The sequence below is a fragment of the Poromitra crassiceps genome, assembly GCF_964638095.1.
Source record: "Poromitra crassiceps genome assembly, chromosome: 14".
Taxonomy (NCBI): Eukaryota; Metazoa; Chordata; class Actinopteri; order Beryciformes; family Melamphaidae; genus Poromitra; species Poromitra crassiceps.
In genome coordinates this window covers 23,884,800-23,908,615 of record NC_139633.1, presented here as the reverse complement: position 1 = coordinate 23,908,615, position 23,816 = coordinate 23,884,800, and the positions used below count along the sequence as shown (strand labels likewise).

The 23,816-nt window shown below is 43.1% G+C and overlaps 1 long non-coding RNA gene across 1 annotated transcript; it reads right to left on the bottom strand.

The window, feature by feature from the left end:
* Window positions 1–16,283: 16,283 nt before the first annotated feature.
* On the bottom strand, window positions 16,284–20,061 carry LOC310789225. The gene is made up of 2 exons (XR_014553324.1): window positions 18,264–20,061; window positions 16,284–17,618 (listed from the first exon to the last, which is right to left on the bottom strand). It is a non-coding gene; the product is annotated as an uncharacterized lncRNA (long non-coding RNA).
* Window positions 20,062–23,816: the final 3,755 nt, after the last annotated feature.

Genomic DNA, 23,816 nt, shown 5'->3' with positions numbered 1-23,816 from the left:
ATCTCCTGAACCACACATGATAAAGCAGAAAATGTGATGTCTACCCCTATGTTTTCATGGTCAGGGCTTACAATGACACCCTATACAACATCATAAACTGTTCACATGAATAGTTAATGGTGAATTCAGTGGCGTTTTGGTGAATTCAGTGGTGTTTTGAGAAGGATACAATGCAATTAGTCCATGGGCCAATGGTGAAATCGGTACCACCTAAGGGGACCGCGCAATTTTTGTATTTTTGTCTTCCTACATGTCTCTAGTTTATATTTTGGTATGATAACCCTGCCAATCTGGTAGCTTATTGATAGTTATCACTCTGTAAAAAACCTTCTCCCATATAAATGACAAAACCCTGATTTCTGTGTATTAGTCCAGATGATATGTGAAAATCATGTTCACTTTTTAATAAAAGCATGAAACTTGGTACGCTTATAGTTTGGGGCCCCGTAAATCTTCAGAAATTAAGCCATCACAAAAATGCCTCGTGGTGGCCATTTTAATTCCGCCATAAGTGAATTATGTAGTGTGCATTATATCTCCTGAACCACACATGATAACACAGAAAAGGTGATGTCTATCCCTATGTTTTCATGGTTGTTATGACCCTGGGTCATATGTACTGTATTGTTTTGTCATCTGTTAACAGCAATCCTTTCCTCCTCAGTGTGTGTGTGTGTTGCAGTGTGATTGAGGAATGATGTGCAGGTGGTGTTCACCCTGATTGGCCTGGTCAGGTGATGGGGCTGTTGATGGCTGATTGGCTGGTGGAGATCATTTAAGCCACCTGATGCCATCCTTCCGCCCCTTGCTCTCCTCATTCCCAACGATGATGGCTGCTCTGCTGACTCTTTGCTGTGTTGTGTCTGGTAGTAACTGTATAGGCCTACTTTAGTAGTTCTGTGGAATTTTATTAAGATGTGTAGTTATCTTGGTAGACCTGTGCAGTTTAAACTGTAAATAGCTATGTTCCAGATCTACACTTTTGTACACTGTAAATAACTTTTACCCAAGTAGCAGAAAGTAGGAGGGAGAAGCCCTTTGTTTTTTTTGTAACATATTTTCTCATGTTTCTTTGGTAGGAGCTTAGGTAAGAGCTGTGTTTTTTGTTTAATCAACCCTTTTCTTTTGTTAGGTAAGTTTAAGGTTGGGCATTAGTTTGTTTTGTTTGTTGTGTTGGGGCCATGATCTGCTCTGAAAATAAACCTGCTACTTGTGAACCTTTTGACCGTGGTTTGGCTGATCATCCTTGGGAGTGGGAAGAGTGGGGGCACCTTTGTGTTGTGGTCCGGGTCCCCTAGGCCGGGTCGTAACAATGGTCAAGGATTACAATGATACCATATAGAACATCATAAACTGTTAAAGTAACTAATCAATGGTGAATTTAATGACGTGAGAAGGAAATCACAGTTTCTGATAACTGATGCTATAACCTCAATTCCATGACCACTCTCTGGTTAAAATTTTTTGATGAGTAATTTGACTTCTATGGGCCTTTTGTTAAAATAGCCCCCAGGCCCCTCCCAAACATCCTGCGACTTTCTGCCAGACGGCCAAATCCAAGATGGCCACTGGTACAATCTTGAAAAATTTACTTTTGAACCAGAGCACCTAGAATAATGTATGAAGACACTTTTCGTTGTAAGTCAACCACAAAGAATCTGATTCTGACATCAGTTTAACATTCTGACATAATTTTGACTCAGAATTCCAAGATGGCTGCCATCCAGCAGCATGAAAACTTAACTTTTGAATGGCAACATATACGTATGTGGTGTTTGGGGTTTACCATTTTTAGAGTAAGGACGGAGATTAACAATGGTGAATTATAGCTATTTTAATTGCAAATCCATGCCTACCAAACATGGTTTAGTAATGACAATTGTGTTTTGAGGGTAATTTCATAATTATGTTAGTCTCGCTGGCCAGCCTCCCCTCCCTACCGGGAGAGGAGTCTGGCGCCACGGAAACAGGCAACTGGGATAAGCCCTCCCCTGCTCTACAGCTGCTCCCCATTGGAGCGACTGTTTCAGTGGCTGCCGGATGTCAGCTCCCGGCTTATTACAAACTCTGTCATTGGCTCCGACCATGTCAATCAGAGCAGCTTCCGCTCCCTCCTCCCTGTGTGTCGCTGTAAATAGTGCCCTGCCGCCTCAGTGAAAACAACAACGCTAACTAGCTAGCAAGCTAACGGCAGAAACCTACACGCTAGCTCGTTGCTACATGCTGAAAAGGGCAAGTTGGATTGTTGGAAACAATTTTCCAAGGGCAATGCCGCTAAGCGCCACCCATCGCAATCCCACTATGGAGACCTGCGGCGCCAGACTCCTCTCCCAGTAGGGAGGGGAGGCTGGCCAGCGAGACTATGGGATAGGTGAAGGTGAATAGCCTATGTCCATTGTCCAACAAGTTTTCTCAATTAATTTCCCTCTTTGCGATGTGATAAAAGTTTCTCAGTGAGTTATAGTTGATTGCCTCACTGAATTATCTGCTAATATCCAATTTTAGCAGCAGAATTTGATGTCCTGGCGTGGCACGTCCGTGTGTAATGACATATCCAAAAGGAATTTTACTCTGTGCTGTGCTGCACAGCATAGAGATTGTGGTGCGCTCAAGCGCAGCGGAGTATTTAGCGCATAAGAGGTGCTTTTTTTTTGCACGTAAGAGGTGCTGCCCCGTATTCTGCGCAGAAACGCCTGATTGTGGCACGCCTATGTCCAGTAAAATTATATCAGGCATGCGCTTGTGCACGCCCCCAATTTGCATTGCGCGCGGCGTACCGCTTTTGCGAAGATAGGGCCCCCGGGACTTGCAAGAATCTGGTCAACTTCTCCTCTCCTGCAGCATGGGCTGATTTTAAGTCTGCAATGAGTTCATCAGAGGCAGGCAGACTGTAGGGTGCGGAGGGTTGGGGAGGCCAGGTCAAACGGGAAGGAGTTGAACTCATGCATGCAGGCATGGCTCGAAATGGATGCGAAAAGGTGCAAACACACCAGACGCTGAAGTGACGAAGCATCTGGATGCGCAGCCAGTTTCATTTTGGCGCACTTGTTATCACATTAGACCGTTCAGTCAGACCAGCCGTGATGTGGCCGGCTCGCCCCATGCAGAGATTGTTTTGGCGTCTGATCTATTTTTGTGTGAGAGCCGCGAGTGATTGTGTGAAGCCAGATAGGAAGTCAGTACAAGTTGTCACCGGCGCGGAGCAAAGCAGTGCATCTGGTGTGAATGGCCAGGGTCCTGCTCGAGCTGAATTTACACACAGCGGCACTTTGCGTCTGCAGCATCACAATTATCTTCCACCCTCCTCCCTACATGCATGCTCCAACTCGCTCTGACTGACTGGTGGCGACCATTTATGGATTTCGTTTCCACTCCCTCTGTGTCGAATCTGTCTATCTCAAATGCCTGTGCCACTGTGAAACAACATCAACAATGCTAGCTCGTTGCTACATGCTGAAAACGGTTGGATCTGGATTGTGCAATAAAGCAGGCCTGCTTGATACTTTTGGTGGATAGTTGTAAAGGTGAACGGAGCCTTTTTCCCCTATACCAGGGTGGAGGTATTAGCAGCCAGACTCTGCCATTGTAGGGAGGGAGTCTGGCAAGCGAGACTACCCGGGGAGGAACTCAAGGTAGGAGCTGCTGAGATGGAGTGGAGCGCTCCAAGGCAGTGATTGACCTGGTTGTGGTCAACTTGTAAACCTCCACGAGTTGCTGGAACATAGTGTTTTTGATGAATGTGTGGCCTTATTCAACTCCAACATCTCATACAGGAAGACGCAGAAGAGCAAGCGCATCTAGAAGCTCTATCTCCAATCTGTAGGGCTGCAAGAACCCTACATCACTCTCATTGACATGGACATGATCTAGAGGATGGCAACTCCATCAGCAATTGGATCGGCAGACACAAGATGGCACCCCATACAAGTGGTCGGACTATGTCCACAAGGTGTCATCCATCATCCTTGCCCGCCATGGTGATGTTGACATATCATCTGTGTGATCGACCGGTATGACACAGCATACTTGGCTAAAGATGATGAGTGGAATCTGATGATTCAGAATATATGGCTACAGCTAATAAAAAGAGCTTATTTTAGTTATCTTGTCATACATTCATTAAATATTTTAATGCAAGAAATCCTGGGGGTAGTTGGTACAGCAGTACCAAGGTAAAATGGGTGTTGACATTAACATCATTTCAGTGAACATAATTCTGAAATGACTCCAAAAAACATCCACCATTGTTAATCTCCTTCCTTGTGGTAAACCCCAAACGCACAGTATACCTTCCCATTCAAAAGTTACATTTCCACAATACTGGACGGCAGCCATCTTGGAATTCTGGGTCAAAACTATGCCATAATGTCAAACTGATGTCAGAATCGGATTCCTCGTGGTTGACTTACACCGAAAAGTGTCTTCATACATTATTCTATGTGCTCTGGGTCAAAAGTCAATTTTTTTACGTGGCGCCAGTGGCCATCTTGGATTTGGCCAGCTGGCAAGGAAAATCCCAGGATCTTTAGGAGGGACCTGGGTGCTATTTTAACAAAAGGTCTATACAAGTCAAATCACTCATCAAAACATCTTAGCCAGAGAATAGTCATGGCTTTGAAGTTATAGCATCGGTTATCAGATAGCTACTGTCATTTCCTTCTCACAACGTCATCAAATTCACCATTGATTAGTCACTTTAACAGTTTATGATGTTCTATATGGTATCATTGTAATCCTTGACCATGAAAACGTTGGGATAGACATATCCTTTTCAGTGTTAGCATGTGTTGTTCAGGAGATAGGATGCAAACTACATAATTAGCTTATGGCAGAATTAAAATGGCCGCCACAAGGCATTTTTGCGATGGCTCAATTTCTGAAACTGTACAGGGCCCCAAATTATAAGCGTACCAAGTTTCATGCTTTTACGAAAAAGGGAACATCATTTTCACATATCATCTGGACTAATACACAGAAATCAGGGTTTTGTCATTTATATGGGGGTAGGTTTGTTTACAGAGTGATAACTATCCTTAAGCTACCAAATCGGCAGGGTTATCATACCAAAATATAAACTAGAGACATGTAGGAAGACAAAAATAACAAAATCGTGCGGTCACCTCAGGTGGTACCGATTTTTGCCTTGGCCCATGGACTAAGTGTCTGTAATCACTTTTACTGTAATGCAGCCTTTAAAACAAGGAAAATACAACAGTTATACCATATCAATCACGATATTACGATATCCAAAATCTAAGATGATATCTAGTCTCATATCACGATATTGATATAATACCAATATGTGGCTGTTGACTCAATATTCTTTCACTGATTACCATGGCAACTTCTTAATGTACTTGCCAGATAATTTATTCTGTTTATTCTGTCTCACTTTAGTCACTTCTTAAAGGTCCCAATTCGTGCAGCTGTAACCTCTTAAAAACGTGTGTCTCTGGTCCATAAAACATGATTCTGGATTAATCTGTCGAAAATATAGCAAACCCGTTTGTTGTGACGGAGTTCTCACTCCCTCTTCTGGTGCTTCCCAAGAACGGCCTGTTTCTATAATATATTCAGAACTAACAGTTCCCATTGGCCGCTGAGGGAGAGCCCGCCCCAGGCTCCCAGCGGCCAATCAGATTAGCGTCTGTGGACCAGCACGCTAGGTTGCGAGTTATCGTTAACTAAACGGTACTACGCTAAAGAGGACATCTCAAAATGCCTAGACTTACCGAATGCACCTCTGCAGTTGCTGGATCACGTACAGTTGGCGTCGCTCCAGCTAGAAGTGTTAATTTTGTGGCTATAGACTAAATGGTGCAGGTAGCTTGTGTGAGAGAGACCCGCGCAGTATGCAGGAGGAAGCTAGTGACGTCCCGATTCCCCCAGATTCCCCTCTGGGCAAACGAAGCGTTTGGGGGTGTGGCTTGGAGGAGACTGCAGAGGTATGGAATTATAATAGAATCTATATTCAAGAGGGTGTTCAAGAAATTTGAGAGCATTATTTATCAATTTCACGTTCATATTTTCGACCCTTGGACTCAAAAAGCCCCTGCGTGTGCTCAGATTTACTCTGCTTGTCCTCAAACTATACGCTCGCGCTCAAAACTTTACACTCGCGCTCAAAACTTTACGCTCGCGCTCAAAACTTTTCTTTATGGACAGATTTCATGCACTCACATTCAAATATCATGTCCTCGGACTTCGATTTTGTCTGCATGTGCTCTCAGTCTGTGCTCCCATTCAAATTGAGTGTGCTCTCTCTTGGAATTTCTCCTCTTGGATTTTCTCTTTGCTCTTGGATTTAGAGCGAAACATCAGTATCAAAAAGATAAACCAATAGAAAGCCAGTATAATGTTGACCAATCAAATATCCCTGGGTGGTTTCTGGGTGCATTTGTTTTAGTTTTAGGCTGTCCCGTGTGGGCGGTTTTCTAAACTCCAGTAGGTGGCGGTAATGCACATACATATGTTTGCCAACCGCCATCAAACTCCAAAAAAGAAGAAGAAGAAGGTTTTTTCTACCAACACGCAAACAGTTCATGTTAGCAGGTATCGTTACATTTGTTTATAGTCACGTTATTAGTGTTTAGACATTTGGTAGATGTGGTTTTTAATCGCTATAGTATGACTAGCTCTATAGCCTGGTTGAAACAGGACACCCGGTTTAACGCTATCAGGTTATCAATGTGTTTTACTGTCAATGGTATTTACTGTCGATACTGGCTAACGCAAGACCAGCGATTAATGTTAGTTAGTCGGTATTTTGAGTGTTTATTTTATGTTTCATCGTGGCATTCCTGTTCACTAACGTTACAATTGCTAGCTTTAACGTTAGCTATTGTTAGCTAACTAGTCGTAAACATTAGCTTGCTACCTCCGATTGGAACTGTCTTTCGGCTAGCTATGCTAACCTAGAAAGAGGTCTTTCTCTTTCTAGGTTAGCATAGCTATTAGTTGGCATGCTTTATCAAGGTGAATGCGCTGGGCAATGTTACCATCCATGGCATAATGTGTTGATAAATTATACTGTCGATCGATGGTTCAACCAGCAAATGCATGAGGCCAGACATTAATGTTCGTTTATTACAGTCGGGCCGCCGGTGGCATTTTGTTAGCTAGCGGTATACTCTCATGAGGCATTCCTGTTGTTAGCTACAAGCTCACGTTCTTTTCATTAGTTTTGTTAAACTAACAAGAGCAATGCCGATTGCCGAATCACTTATGTGGCAAACACATGCATTTAAATCCCTTATGTAACTTTCCTAACGACGTTAAATGAGCCACTAGCCAGCTCGGTTCAGGGCTTTATGTATCACGTTAACGTTAAGCCTAGCTTAGCCTGATCGTTACGCGATACACTTATCGTAATGCTATGACATATTATCAGAGCCATTCATAAATCCATCTGGTTATTTGGCATCACTACTGTAACGGACTGTTCAGTGTTGTGATCTATTTGCGTTTGTATGTGAGGCTCTGTTTAGTGTTCACTCAAGGGTTGTTGTGGTCCTGCTGTGGTATTCGGATAATAAAGTCAAGCCTTTTATAACGTTACAGCCTGACTACCGTTTATTTTCTTAACAAAGTGTGAATAGGCGGACCCGAATACACGGCTACATTGGTATCAGCGGTGGGATTATTCACAGTTTTGTTTATTTGTGACGTTAAAGTGCGGAGGAGCCGTGTTAGTGCATTTAGCTTAGCTGCAACAGTATAGCCAGACTGTTCAACACTGAACAGTCTGTTACAATACTAATTTGATTGTTGATTGTGTGTGTGTGTGTGTGTGTGTGTGTGTGTGTGTGTGTGTGTGAGAGAGAGAGCAGATCTAGGTTTTTCTGTCATCTGTCTGTCTGACTGAGGAGCCCAGATCAGAAACGCCATCGAGCAACGACCTCTGAATAATGTAAGTTATGCTATCCTTCAAATGTAAATATAGGGGACTGGTAACTGTAGTAGTTTTTATTAAGTTTACACAAATACACATTCCATCCTAAAAGTATAAATTCCATCGCTACATGTAGGTGTGTTTGCATAGCACATTTTTTAAATCAGATTTCCACAGAGAGGAACATATTAATCTACTAGGAATCTCGCGATTCCAAGGCTCGCCCGCTGCGCGGCCTCGCCCACGCTGCTGGCTGCCGAGCTGGCCTGCAGCTCGCATGCGCAGCTCAGCCACTGCGCGGCCTCGCCCACCGTATGGGCTCACCTGCTCTTATGACATCACTGATGATGTCACAACTTCATCGCTGATGGCATCACAATTGCTCTTATGGCATCACTGATGATGTCACAACTTCACATCTGATGACATCACTGATGACATCAACAGTCTTATGACATCATCGGTGATGGGGGTAATTGAAACAGGGAAACAACTAGTCTCGGCTCCCAGAGGTTTGGTGAGCTGCGCCACCAAACGTCTGGGAATTTCACTGCCAGAAACTGTCTGTCCGAGCCCGGCGAGAACGGCCGGCAGCAGACACGCCTACATTTATTATTATAATTTTATTTGGTAGCGGCAATGCCATTTATCATAGTCCTAACACAGAGCATGAAGCTGATATGCTCCAAACAAAATTTATAGCTGTTGTTTATTTTACAATAATGTTTCCTACCCGGAAGTGGTCCGCTTGCTACTGTGAGTCATCAGCAGGCTCTGTAACGTTAGCCTCGGGAGTCTGTCTTATCGCTGGGGAAAAGACCTCTAGCCGCCGGGGCCGGATGAAACACGTCCTATTAACAGGTTATGTTTGTTTCTAAGTGATTAATATGTTTCTCCGCAAACGCTGCGATGTTTTGCGAGACACTGGTTCTGCATGAGCGTCACTGCGCCCAGAAAGCAGGCCCGCCCACAACACTCATGATTGGTTCTCCGATGCAAGGTTTCCAACAGCGCCACCTAACGTTATGCAAAGATTTAAATAGTAATATTCTCAGTCTTACAGGAGTGAAACGGATTAAGACTGAGGGCTGAGTCTAGGAAACAACAAACATTGCCCACATGTTCCCTTTTATAGATAATAAGATAGATAGATAGATAGATAGATAGATAGATAGATAGATAGACTGATGGATCATCACTGACAGTCCTGGAAAATGATCTCTAGAAAAGAACCCTGAAGTAGAGAGTCACTAACTCCACCCTCCTCTCTCCTCCCAGTTCGAGTACGGCCGGACTCCCAGCCTGAGGACGTCTACATGAACAGCTGATCTTCCTCATGTCCACTGAAGCGTCCCAAAACGTCACTGCAAGAACAGCGTCATTCACCAACGCCACTTCCACAGGACGCATTGACGCCGCCTCCTCCTCCACTCCGGACCCCTCTGGAGCCCGACCCTCCTGGCGAGACCGGGACAGCACGCGCGCATGCATGCATGCATGCAGTCAGCTGAACGCAGCCAGGACGCTGTGGGCTCCCAGCCTTCTCCTCGAGGCCTGATGGCCGTCTGCACAAGCCACACAACAGCTCTGGGGCTGGTAAGCAGTGCTGGAAGCATTGTAATAGACTAACTGTCCATTAATCTCCTTATCAGGCACCCAGAAGTAACGGGACTAATTTTAGTGTTTTCTTCCAATTTGGGCCAGTAGGCTAGTGTCGGCCATATTGGAATTTTTTGTATTTTCATTCCTTTCATGTTTTTTGTCCTGTCTAGGGTGTCTCCTGTTTCCTGCAATCAGCATAATTATATTTTATATATATATATTTATATTTTATTACCCATAGGTTCCCCAAGGTATTAACTAACTAAACTAATCTTTTACGGCCTAGTGGTGTGCTGTGCTTCGACCCCTGAACAGATGGGTGAAATGATTTGGCTTGACGTGCTTTAGCCTATCTCTTAGACGGTCTTGAATTGTGTGGTGTGGTTTGGTTTTACCCATGTTGTTAAATTATGAGCTTGATCTTATGCATGTGTGCCCAAATGTTTGCTGAATTGCAGTGTCCTCTGGAATGGAGTGTAATATGAAACTGGCCTAACAAGTACGGTATTGGTTGTGGCAGTTTGATCTAGTGGGACAAGCTACTGGGAAGAGGGGAGCTGATTTAATCTGCAGAAAACAGTATTTTGTATGTTAATGATTTATTCCTAAACTAAATGTTAATAAATGGAAATGTATAAAGTTTACTCCGTCTCTGTGTGTGTGTCTTGGGGATTGAAATAGGTGGTGTCAATTCAAGTGGGCCAGTTGCCCCAGAAATTGTTCAAGTGTGACAAATACATTTCAAATGTGCAATACTTATTGCACTTTTATTTTATTTCATTCTGTTCAGTTGCGCTTAAATTTTGTTTTAGTCTTCAGTGATACAGTTGCACTTTGAATCCTTTTGGGCAAATACGGTTATAATAATACATTTGAATGAAATTTGTGAATGACAGTTTTGAGTCAATTTGTCCACTGTTATTTTCTTCTTCTGGCGTTTGTTCTTAGACTTTCAGCTCCGTTGAGGCGAGCCAGACCACTGTGTCATCGTCCAGGGCAATTAAGCCATGATCACCGTTTGGTGGCCGGTGTTTTGGGCAGCTATTCATTATGTGCTCCACAGTCTGTGATGGGTCCCCACATTCACACTGGGCGCTGTCCGCGAGGCCCCACCTCAGCATGTCTGCCCCGAAACGCCCCACGCCTGTCCTCAGGCGGTTGAGAGTCGACATATTGGTTTCGGGGCAGGTGCTGGCCAGGAACGTCCGTGGGGTCCTTGATGTAGCGGTGGACCCTAGATGGTTCGGCTGACGTCCACTGGTCCCTCCATCTTGCCTTGACCCATGAGGGCTTAGGGATGTCGGCTGGTGTTATCAATATAATGTGATGTACATATTATTACACTACAAGGGTGGCACACAGCAAGTTGTACTTTCAGCTCTGTTAAAATGTTTAGTACATTATGTATACTAGAGTATTGCAATATATCGCATTCTGCATTTTTTTATTGAGTGCTTCAGAATGTTATTGCTGTTTGATGTCAGAATATTTTTTGTAAAGCCTGTGTGTATCTGAGCAGTTCCCAAATGATGGGAGAGTACATGAGTTGCCTACAGTATATGGCAAGAGGAAAGATTCAGAGGGACAAATGCTGTTGTGCTAGCAAGTGCTATTGAACACTAACCAGTAGTTTTATGGAGATATCTGGCACAGTTCTATTGCAAATGAGATTCCTTTAGACATAGGCCTACCTATTCTCTGAACAGTCAAATTAGGTCATTCCTAATGGGGGTTAAGTGGCATAATAGCCTATAAGTTAAGTAGTGCTTTACGGAAAAAAGGAAAATGGACTGATGTGCACAAACTTGGATGGACTGAGTTTCATAAATGCATCAACAAAATCAACTTAAAAAAATCCATTAAATCTGGATTAAGCATCGACAGGTACAACTTTACAACAGCCAGAAATAAAGTGACACTGGAGCTGCGAAAGGCCAAAGCAAACTTTTGGATTCAAATTATTGTGAACGGGGAATAGTAAGAAAATATGGCAGAACATAAACAAATTAACAGGGAGACAATACAAGAAGGATATCAAAGGCCTGGAATTAAAAATTTACAACCAGCTTGTGCCGAGACCCTGTTATCCTGGCACAGGAATTACATTTTTTTTTTATAAAATCCATCGAAGACATTTCTAAACAGTTCACCTCATCCCTGCATCCTGACAGACCAGTAAATAGAACAGCAGACAACCCACCACTACAATTCTGCATCCAAGACATTTCTGAGACAGAAGTCATCAATATCATCAGTGCTCTCTAAACAATTCAAAAGCCAAGGATGTCTACGGTCTCGACACCAGCTTTCTGAAAACACACAAGGAGGCGCTGGCGTCCCCAATCATGCACCTTGTTAACCTGTCCATTAGGCACTCGGTGGTTCCTGGGGCGTGGAAACTGGCCTCAATCACCCCCACTTTTAAAGCAGGAGACGCTCCAACCTGAATAATTATAGACCGATCAACATCTTGCCCATCATCTCTAAAATGATGAAAAATGGATTGCCAAACAAATAATGGAATTTCTTGGTAATAGTCGAACCCCCCTGCAGCCCATGCAGTTCAGTTTCCGACCAGACCACTCTACAGAGTCTGCCTTGGTCACACTCATTGAAAAATGTAAAAGCCTATTAGATAGAAAGGGCTGTGTAGGCACTGTATTTTTAGATTTAAAAAGGGCGTTCGACACTGTCAACCATGTTGACATTGACCCATGTGTAGGCCTGGCTCACCAGGTCCTGTCTCCTACTGAACGCAAAAAAAACTGTTTGTATGTTTTTCTTGAAGCAAGCTACAACTCTTACACATTCCAACGTATTCTTAGGAACTGAGGAAATCAATGTTGTTAAGGAGTTCAAATATTTAGGTGTTATGCTAGATTCCACTCTCCTTCAGGAGCCATGTTAAAATGGTGTCGAAAACAATAAAATCCCATCTACATAACTTTAGGCAAATACGGTGTTCCTTATCGGATAGTGCTGCCATGATGTTCCTGCATTCTATGATACTGTCACATTTGAGCTACTGTTTGACCAGCTGGTCTATGACAGGCCCAACAATCCTTAAGCCAATTGAGATACTCTATAAAAAAGCATTGAAAATTCTGGATAAAAAAACCTTTCACTTACCACCACTGCAATATTCTAACCAAGTACAACATGCTAAGTTTTGACGATTTCAGAAAATTCACCTCCGCTTGTCTAATTTACAAAATCCTTCATGGCCTTGCGCCACCTCCTCTTAACACCTTCATTAAATACAGAGCAATGTCCAACTCGACTCGATCCACCAGAGCCGTCACGAACGGAGACTGTGAGGTTCCACTAAGAAGAACCTTGTTTGGTCAGAATGTGCTGTCCTTTAGAGGATGCACGGTATGGAACAGCCTACCCCCTTCCATAAGGGAAAGCTCCAGTCTGGTCACCTTCAAGGGCCATCTAAAAGCGTGGCTGAGACTGAACCAGTCCTGCGACCATGTGTGACCTTGCAGGATGCTCACACTTGTATTACCTTTCACCATTAATAATTGAATTTTCCTCTTCTCTCTCTTTACTAATTGTACTGTATTGCTAGGATTGTATATTTCCCATGTATTTTATGAGTTTTCTCTGTCACTGTGCTTGTTTTCTGGGTTGCATCAACCGGCCAAGGGACTGCAGACGGAAACTAGCCTTCAGGCTATAATCTGGCATATTTACATGTACTGTTTGTACTGTTCATTAATATGCACTGTCCCTCCCCCCCCCCGCCCCCCCCCCCAAAAAAAAAAAACAGTCTCTGCAAATCTGCCACCAACAGAGGATGCATTTGAACAACATGTCCAAAGAGCAATGTATCAGACAGCGATATGGTGTGTCACAGTCACATGCCCAAACCCTTGTTATGGTAAGTGGTAAATGGCCTGCATTTATATAGTGCTTTTATCCAAAGCGCTTTACAATCAGTAGGTACATTGACAGAGACATTCCTATCGGCAAGGGATGGGAAACAAGTGTCCATATACCAGATCAAATGAGCAGCCACTTTTTATTCGTCTGTTTTGTTTTTGCTTGGTTAATTTGTTTTCTAGTCCGTTTCTGTTTATGAAATGAAATGAAGCACTGAGATTTGGGGCTACCATAAAACAAATGTATTATTATTACTATTATAATTGTATTATTTTGTCATGTCAAGACAGGAGATACTACTGATTTATATAGTTTGGATTAATGTTCCAGTTTCAATAAAACTTGCAAAATGTACATTAACTTTATTTTATTGGGTTACCCACATTCTGACTATTTGGTGATGTAGTTCAGCCACCTGGTATTTCCCTTTCCAAATATGATGACCATCAGAGTGAGCATTCTTAACTTATAGGCTATTATGCCACTTATCCCCCATTTGGAATTACATAATTTCACTGTTTCAGAGAAGAGGTAGTAGGCATATGTCTAAAGAAATCTAATGTGCAATAAAACTACCAGATATCTCCATCCTGGTTAGATGGACCAGGATAGACTTTCAGCTCCGTTGAGGCGAGCCAGACCACTGTGTCATCGTCCAGGGCAATTAAGCCATGATCACCGTTTGGTGGCCAGTGTTTTGGGCAGCTATTCATTATGTGCTCCACAGTCTGTGATGGGTCCATCCTGGTTAGTGTTCAATAGCACCCTAGACAATGAAGTAATGGTCTATTTTTTAGGGATTTCTGTTTTTCTGATAAATGAGAGAAAAGTGATGGAGTCCTATGTTCCTATCACCACAAAGTACAATTTCCGCCTAAACTAAAGCTATGTTTACAGGACTATAATTCAATTTTTGTTTTAGGTAAATCATTTGACTATTTGGTGAAGTAGGATTGGGGTAGTTCTAAAGAACAACACCAACAAAAAGTCCCCCCGTGACAATCAATTTAATTAATGGGAGACCCTAAATATAAGAAAATCATTGTTGGGTTTTGTTCTACCTCGGGTAGGGGTGTATCTCAAAATCTGAGGGCCCTTTCTGCTAGACTGGTATAGTGGTGTTTATATTGAATAGCACAAAGGTAAATTGTACATTCAAAAGACATGCAGACCAGTCACCAATCCTGTAGTCTTCCTCTATCCAAGTAGTTCTCAGTGGGCTCTGGGGATCCCCAGGGATCCTTGAGGGGTTTGCAGGGGGTCCCCAGCAAAACGGGGGATAATTTATTTTCACTATAACAATTTCCATAAGTAACAGTGACATAATTTGATGACTTGAATGACTTTTGGTCAAGGGCTTCCGTTTCTGTACTAAACCATTTAAAAGCAAAAATCCTATCAGATGGGGGACCCTGGGCCAAAATCTTATCAAATGGGGGATCCATGGTCTAATTTGTGTCCGTTTAGGCGTCCTTGACGTGAAAAGGTTTGAGAACCACTGTATCCAAAGAAACTGTTAAGCAACAGAATTACAGTGAAAAGTTCTATAACCTACCCAACACTTATATTTGACAGTTAAAATCCAGGTGCATAAAAGCATAAAACTACTGGTTAGTGTTCAATAGCACTTGCTAGCACAACAGCATTTGTCCCTCTGAATCTTTCCTCTTGCCATATACTGTGTAGGCAACTCATGTACTCTCCCATCATTTGGGAACTGCTCAGATACACACAGGCTTTACAAAAAATATTCTGACATCAAACAGCAATAACATTCTGAAGCACTCAATAAAAAAATGCAGAATGCGATATATTGCAATACTCTAGTATACATAATGTACTAAACATTTTAACAGAGCTGAAAGTACAACTTGCTGTGTGCCACCCTTGTAGTGTAATAATATGTACATCACATTATATTGATAACACCAGCCGACATCCCTAAGCCCTCATGGGTCAAGGCAAGATGGAGGGACCAGTGGACGTCAGCCGAACCATCTAGGCTCCACCGCTACATCAAGGACCCCACGGACGTTCCTGGCCAGCACCTGCCCCGAAACCAATGGTCGACTCTCAACCGCCTGAGGACAGGCGTGGGGCGTTTCGGGGCAGACATGCTGAGGTGGGGCCTCGCGGACAGCGCCCAGTGTGAATGTGGGGACCCATCACTGACTGTGGAGCACATAATGAATAGCTGCCCAAAACACCGGCCACCAAACGGTGATCATGGCTTAATTGCCCTGGACGATGACACAGTGGTCTGGCTCGCCTCAACGGAGCTGAAAGTCTAAGAACAAACGCCAGAAGAAGAAAATAACAGTGGACAAATTGACTCAAAACTGTCATTCACAAATTTCATTCAAATGTATTATTATAACCGTATTTGCCCAAAAGGATTCAAAGTGCAACTGTATCACTGAAGACTAAAACAAAATTTAAGCGCAACTGAACAGAATGAAATAAAATAAAAGTGCAATAAGTATTGCACATTTGAAATGTATTTGTCACACTTGAACAATTTCTGGGGCAACTGGCCCACTTGAATTGACACCACCTATTTCAATCCCCAAGACACACACACAGAGACGGAGTAAACTTTATACATTTCCATTTATTAACATTTAGTTTAGGAATAAATCATTAACATACAAAATACTTTGTTTTCTGCAGATTAAATCAGCTCCCCTCTTCCCAGTAGCTTGTCCCACTAGATCAAACTGCCACAACCAATACTTGTTAGGCCAGTTTCATATTACACTCCATTCCAGAGGACACTGCAATTCAGCAAACATTTGGGCACACATGCATAAGATCAAGCTCATAATTTAACATGGGTAAAACCAAACCACACAATTCAAGACCGTCTAAGACAGCGTTTCTCAACTGGTGGGTCACGACGCCGTTTTGATTGGGTCGTGGACATTGGCCAATTTTTTTTTTTTTTTTAAGTCTGCCTTTTCATTTCATATTTAATTTTAGTTCAATTCAGATGATTGAAACTGGATTAGCATGGCCCCAGTTTAATTAAAAGTTATGACCAGTTTAACTAAAAAGCATATAGCCTGCCTGTGATTCCTTTTTATTTCATATTAGTTAAATTCAGACTATTGAAACTGGATTAGCATGACCAGGTTAACTTGTTTTATTATTATTATTATTATTATTATTATTATTAACTTGTTTAAAAACATATAGGCATGTAATTCAAGATAAGTCTGCCTTTTATTTCATATTTCATACAGTTCAAATAAGACTTTCTGAGCATGACCAGTTTGACTTGTTTAAATTTAAAAACATATAGGCCTGTAATTCAAGTCTGCCTTATTTCAATTGGTTTTTAGCCCTAGTTGCACTTCTGTTGCACTTTTTTGTTCATTTGAGGTTTATAACAGTGCATGAAGGCATTGTGTATTAAATTAATGCGCTATTTTTTGTGCAATAAATTTGAGTGGTTTAAAAAAAAATCTGAAACTTGGGTCGCGACTTCATGACAAGGAAAATAGTGGGTCCTGAGGCTACACCAGTTGAGAACCACTGGTCTAAGAGATAGGCTAAAGCACGTCAAGCCAAATCATTTCACCCATCTGTTCAGGGGTCGAAGCACAGCACACCACTAGGCCGTAAAAGATTAGTTTGGGCAAGTTAATACCTTGGGGAACCTATGGGTAATAAAATATAAATATATATATATAAAATATAATTATGCTGATTGCAGGAAACAGGAGACACACTAGACAGGACAAAAAACATGAAAGGAATGAAAGGAATGAAAATACAAAAAATTCCAATTTGGCCGACACTAGCCTACTGGCCCAAATTGGAAGAAAACACTAAAATTAGTCCTGTTACTTCTGGGTGCCTGATAAGGAGATTAATGGACAGTTAGTCTATTACAATGCTTCCAGCACTGCTTACCAGCCCCAGAGCTGTTGTGTGGCTTGTGCAGACGGCCATCAGGCCTCGAGGAGAAGGCTGGGAGCCCACAGCGTCCTGGCTGCGTTCAGCTGACTGCATGCATGCATGCATGCATGCGCGCGCGCTGTCCCGGTCTCGCCAGGAGGGTCGGGCTCCAGAGGGGTCCGGAGTGGAGGAGGAGGCGGTGTCAATGCGTCCTGGTGAAGTGGCGTTGGTGAATGACGCTGTTCTTGCAGTGACGTTTTGGGACGCTTCAGTGGACATGAGGAAGATCAGCTGTTCATGTTGACGTCCTCAGGCTGGGAGTCCGGCCGTACTCGAACTGGGAGGAGAGAGGAGGGTGGAGTTAGTGACTCTCTACTTCAGGGTTCTTTTCTAGATCATTTTCCAGGACTGTCAGTGATGATCCATCAGTCTATCTATCTATCTATCTATCTATCTATCTATCTATCTAATTATCTATAAAAGGGAACATGTGGGCAATGTTTGTTGTTTCCCTGTTTCAATTCCCCCATCACCGATGATGTCATAAGACTGTTGATGTCATCAGATGTGAAGTTGTGACATCATCAGTGATGCCATAAGAGCAATTGTGATGCCATCAGCGATGAAGTTGTGACATCATCAGTGATGTCATAAGAGCAGGTGAGCCCATACAGTGGTCGAGCTGCAGGGTGGGCGAGGCCACGCAGTGGCTGAGCTGCGCATGCGAGCTGCAGGCCAGCTCGGCAGCCAGCAGCGTGGGCGAAGCTGCGCAGCGGGCGAGCCTTGGAATCGCGAGATTCCTAGTAGATTAATATGTTCCTCTCTGTGGAAATCTGATTTAAAAAATGTGCTATGCAAACACACCTACATGTAGCGATGGAATTTATACTTTTAGGATGGAATGTGTATTTGTGTAAACTTAATAAAAACTACTACAGTTACCAGTCCCCTATATTTACATTTGAAGGATAGCATAACTTACATTATTCAGAGGTCGTTGCTCGATGGCGTTTCTGATCTGGGCTCCTCAGTCAGACAGACAGATGACAGAAAAACCTAGATCTGCTCTCTCTCTCACACACACACACACACACACACAATCAACAATCAAATTAGTATTGTAACAGACTGTTCAGTGTTGAACAGTCTGGCTATACTGTTGCAGCTAAGCTAAATGCACTAACACGGCTCCTCCGCACTTTAACGTCACAAATAAACAAAACTGTGAATAATCCCACCGCTGATACCAATGTAGCCGTGTATTCGGGTCCGCCTATTCACACTTTGTTAAGAAAATAAACGGTAGTCAGGCTGTAACGTTATAAAAGGCTTGACTTTATTATCCGAATACCACAGCAGGACCACAACAACCCTTGAGTGAACACTAAACAGAGCCTCACATACAAACGCAAATAGATCACAACACTGAACAGTCCGTTACAGTAGTGATGCCAAATAACCAGATGGATTTATGAATGGCTCTGATAATATGTCATAGCATTACGATAAGTGTATCGCGTAACGATCAGGCTAAGCTAGGCTTAACGTTAACGTGATACATAAAGCCCTGAACCGAGCTGGCTAGTGGCTCATTTAACGTCGTTAGGAAAGTTACATAAGGGATTTAAATGCATGTGTTTGCCACATAAGTGATTCGGCAATCGGCATTGCTCTTGTTAGTTTAACAAAACTAATGAAAAGAACGTGAGCTTGTAGCTAACAACAGGAATGCCTCATGAGAGTATACCGCTAGCTAACAAAATGCCACCGGCGGCCCGACTGTAATAAACGAACATTAATGTCTGGCCTCATGCATTTGCTGGTTGAACCATCGATCGACAGTATAATTTATCAACACATTATGCCATGGATGGTAACATTGCCCAGCGCATTCACCTTGATAAAGCATGCCAACTAATAGCTATGCTAACCTAGAAAGAGAAAGACCTCTTTCTAGGTTAGCATAGCTAGCCGAAAGACAGTTCCAATCGGAGGTAGCAAGCTAATGTTTACGACTAGTTAGCTAACAATAGCTAACGTTAAAGCTAGCAATTGTAACGTTAGTGAACAGGAATGCCACGATGAAACATAAAATAAACACTCAAAATACCGACTAACTAACATTAATCGCTGGTCTTGCGTTAGCCAGTATCGACAGTAAATACCATTGACAGTAAAACACATTGATAACCTGATAGCGTTAAACCGGGTGTCCTGTTTCAACCAGGCTATAGAGCTAGTCATACTATAGCGATTAAAAACCACATCTACCAAATGTCTAAACACTAATAACGTGACTATAAACAAATGTAACGATACCTGCTAACATGAACTGTTTGCGTGTTGGTAGAAAAAACCTTCTTCTTCTTCTTTTTTGGAGTTTGATGGCGGTTGGCAAACATATGTATGTGCATTACCGCCACCTACTGGAGTTTAGAAAACCGCCCACACGGGACAGCCTAAAACTAAAACAAATGCACCCAGAAACCACCCAGGGATATTTGATTGGTCAACATTATACTGGCTTTCTATTGGTTTATCTTTTTGATACTGATGTTTCGCTCTAAATCCAAGAGCAAAGAGAAAATCCAAGAGGAGAAATTCCAAGAGAGAGCACACTCAATTTGAATGGGAGCATAGACTGAGAGCACAAGCAGACAAAATCGAAGTCCGAGGACATGATATTTGAATGTGAGTGCATGAAATCTGTCCATAAAGAAAAGTTTTGAGCGCGAGCGTAAAGTTTTGAGCGCGAGTGTAAAGTTTTGAGCGCGAGCGTATAGTTTGAGGACAAGCAGAGTAAATCTGAGCACACGCAGGGGCTTTTTGAGTCCAAGGGTCGAAAATATGAACGTGAAATTGATAAATAATGCTCTCAAATTTCTTGAACACCCTCTTGAATATAGATTCTATTATAATTCCATACAGAGGGACGCTGGATAGGGACAAATCCAACTGTGGCAGTTCTGAGCGTGTGACCACTCATTACAGGGAGGGCTGACAGCAGTATATATGCATTTACAAGTAAAAACAGCTTTTGCACGGAATGGGACCTTTAACATGCAGTGGAATCAGGATTATAACCAGCTCCTAGCCGGTTGGCCTGCATGTTAAACAACAATTAGCCGGCTTACGCGCACTCCCGCGAGTCCATATCATATCCATCAAAACCCCTTGTATAAGATCCGCATTATAGGAAAAGCAGCTGTTGTTAAACACTGGCACTGGCAGGTCATGTCATGCTCCTGATCATGTAGCTGTTATGTCTGAGTGGGCGGGTGGTGGCACTTCATGTAGTTTATTAATTAATGAATCGTTCGGGCAATCGCTTATATCAACGAATTAAACGAGCAAACTCACGGTTTCCTCAAGTGCTGCAAACGGCTTGGATTGTTTGGTAGAGCCTAGGGATCCCAACGCGCTTCAGCTATGCAGGCAGACAGGCAGGTCCGGTGCATCACAGAGGAGGGACGCTTACTGCTGCGCTGCTTGCTTAATCCCATGTCAGAAAAAGTGAGACAACTTTTGTGGGGAGAAATACATTGAAAACTAGTCAGATATGACTTGAATGCCACTTGTAAAATAAATCACCCACAGTGATTGACGAAGGTCCGACCACTATTTTGACTGGGCGGCTTTATGTAACAAAGGCGGAAGCGCTCATTTTTGGCACATTGCCACCCCTCGTGGTCGGAAATGGACCCTCTGTTAAAACGGCATGTTTTTGAATGGAGTTTGGTTACAGATTCGCTAAAGCTGTTTCAATTTAGCACAGCGCCGACGACGACTCACACGTCAACTATTTGCCTTGTAGGGAATAACGTGCATGCTCCCGCACCCCCTCCCCCCGCCCACTGGCAGAGAGAATACTGACCATTTCCAGCTGTTTCTAAACAAAGACCCCTTATGTTTAAAAAGGTAAAACCGGAAAAATATCCTGCTCTGTTTAGCCAGACATGCAGACTTCATGTTTAAAAGTGGCTTTTGTCTTTCTCCTCTACATCTTCATGCTCTCCTCCTCTGCAGACCTCTATAAAAAATGTCACTCAACTCCTACTCCCACAAGGTCTCCCATCTCCCTTCTCTACTCAACTCCTCCTACTCTTCGAGTTCTATCCATCCTTTCTACAGGTGTTCCAACGACACGGTCAGCAAACTCATCTTCACCTCCGCCGGCTCAACCTACATCCTCCTCATCCTCCCTCTCTCCATCCTTGTCTTCTACCTGGGTGTCCAACGATGGAGGCGACAGCGATCCGGAGCAGCAACAATGACAAGCCACTCCGACCTCTTCACCTACCACATGGTCGCCATGGAGCTGATCTCTATCTTGGGAATCGTCATGTACTTTTGTAGCGTCTACATGGGTCTCTCAGAAATGGTGATAGTGGGGTCCTGTGCTTTTAACATCTTGCCTGGAAAGGTACTCTTTCACTGCCTGACCTGTGTAGAGCGCTACCTGGCTGTGGTGCACCCCATCACCTACTTGGGCCTGAAAAGGGGGCGTGGGGTCATGGTCAGAAATATCAGCATTGGGTGTGTTTGGCTGCTGAGCTTTGGATACATTGGTTTAGTGATGCTGACCGACTTTCCCGAAACCGGGTTTATCTGCTTCTTCACCTTCTGCTTATTTGTCATCTCCTTCTGTAGCCTCTCTGTTCTCCGCACTCTCATTCGCCCTGGGCCAGGGGAAGTGGGCGGGAACCAGGGGCGGGTTGACCAATCAAAGCAGAGAGCATTCCACATCATCATTACCATATTGGGAGTGCTGTTGGTGAAGTTTGTAGGGCTCAATGTGGGGTGGGCCTTGTACGGCTTGATTTCGACAAGCTCAGCATCTGAGTGTGTGGTGCTGATGTCTGAATTCTGGTTCAGTCTGCCTAGCAGTCTGGTGTTACCCCTACTGTTTCTACACAGAGCAGGGAGGCTAGTGTGTTGTAGGCACAATGTTGAATGAAGAATAGAGCACATTATGTCAGGAGGGGGCAGTGTTTTGTGTTTTCTCTTTCTCTCTCCCTGTGTTTTTCCCATTCCCTGTTATGTATGTCTGTTTGTGTGTATGTCTGTTTGTGTGTATGTCTATTTGTGTGTATGTTTGTGTGTATGTCCGTTTGTGTGTATGTCTGTATGATGGGCAGAGTTCCTGCACCTGGCGGCTGGCTAATCTGCACGGCTGGTGGCAATCTACTCATCACTCCACTCCTGTTCATATAACCTGGTTCTCCAACTACTCATCGCCAGTTTGTTCCGTCTACTACGTGGTAGCTATACCTCCAGTCAAGCTTTTAGCTCTAACTTTCGAGTTTTTGCCTTTTCGTGTTTCCAATGTTTGGAACTTCTCCTGACTGAAACTTTTCCTGTGTTCAGGTCCAGTGCCTCAGATACCTCGCCGCCAGCTGTGCTCAGATTTTTCTGGTTGGAGTCCATCTGACCTGCTGCCAAGATCTCCCCCACCTGCCTGCTTCTGCTCACTCCAGCCGCCCACCAACCGCCATGCATTAAAACCTGTTAAACTTTGACTCTGCCTCCTCATCTGCTTTCTGGGTCCAAAACTCTTCAACTGTGACACATTAGAATATGATATGAGATTAGAGAGGAATACATTTGAGCAAGTCAGGGTCCTTGATGTAAAAAAAGTTTGAGAACCAGTGGATTAGAAGATGTTAATATCCCAAAACTAGAAAATGTGTTTGGCATCTTGGCTTCAGTCTTGATATTTTGTCCACACATTTTGTGTGTATGTATATATATATATATATATATATATATATATATATATATTTTACCTTTCTTGTGGGTTACCCGGTTCCCGACGTGGTGCAGGTCAGGACTCTGCAATAGGATACCATGGGGAAAATTATAGGCATTTTCCAAATCCACAAGACATGTAGATTGGATTAGCAAATTGCTGTGGCTCATCAAATATCGTTTAGAAAGTAAAAAGTTGGTCCTCTCTTCCCTGAATCGGAGACTCTGTGACTGGCTGGAGTCTCCTCTCCATCATACGACATGAAGAGACGTGTGAAGCACATCTGCGAACACCTCACACCAGATGTTTCACAGTCTTCTGCACATCACTTTTGAAAAGTAGACACCATTTTCATTTGATATACAATAACTTTCATGTCACACTATATGACAATTTTAGGGACTACAACAAATTGGTGAATAAATTCATATTCCAATACAAGATCTACCATACCACGTACTGTATATGTTTGGAAATCTATACTTCACAACTCAATAATCTTCATGTGTAATATTTGAAGTAAAAACAAATCCAGGCCCATTATGTCTCCCACCCATACACACTAACACTGACAGAGAACATCTCCATTACAAGAACATCTATTAATCACAGGAAGAAACATGTCACATCAAAGTCACCAAGGTGATCAAAATAACACCCAACCCTAACCATTCATTCACACACAGACACACTCAGAGCAGACAGGTGTTCTGCTCAGGTCTGCATGACACGATTTGATTTGAATATGGGCCAGTGTTTGTATACAGGTCATTTACATCCTGTCAA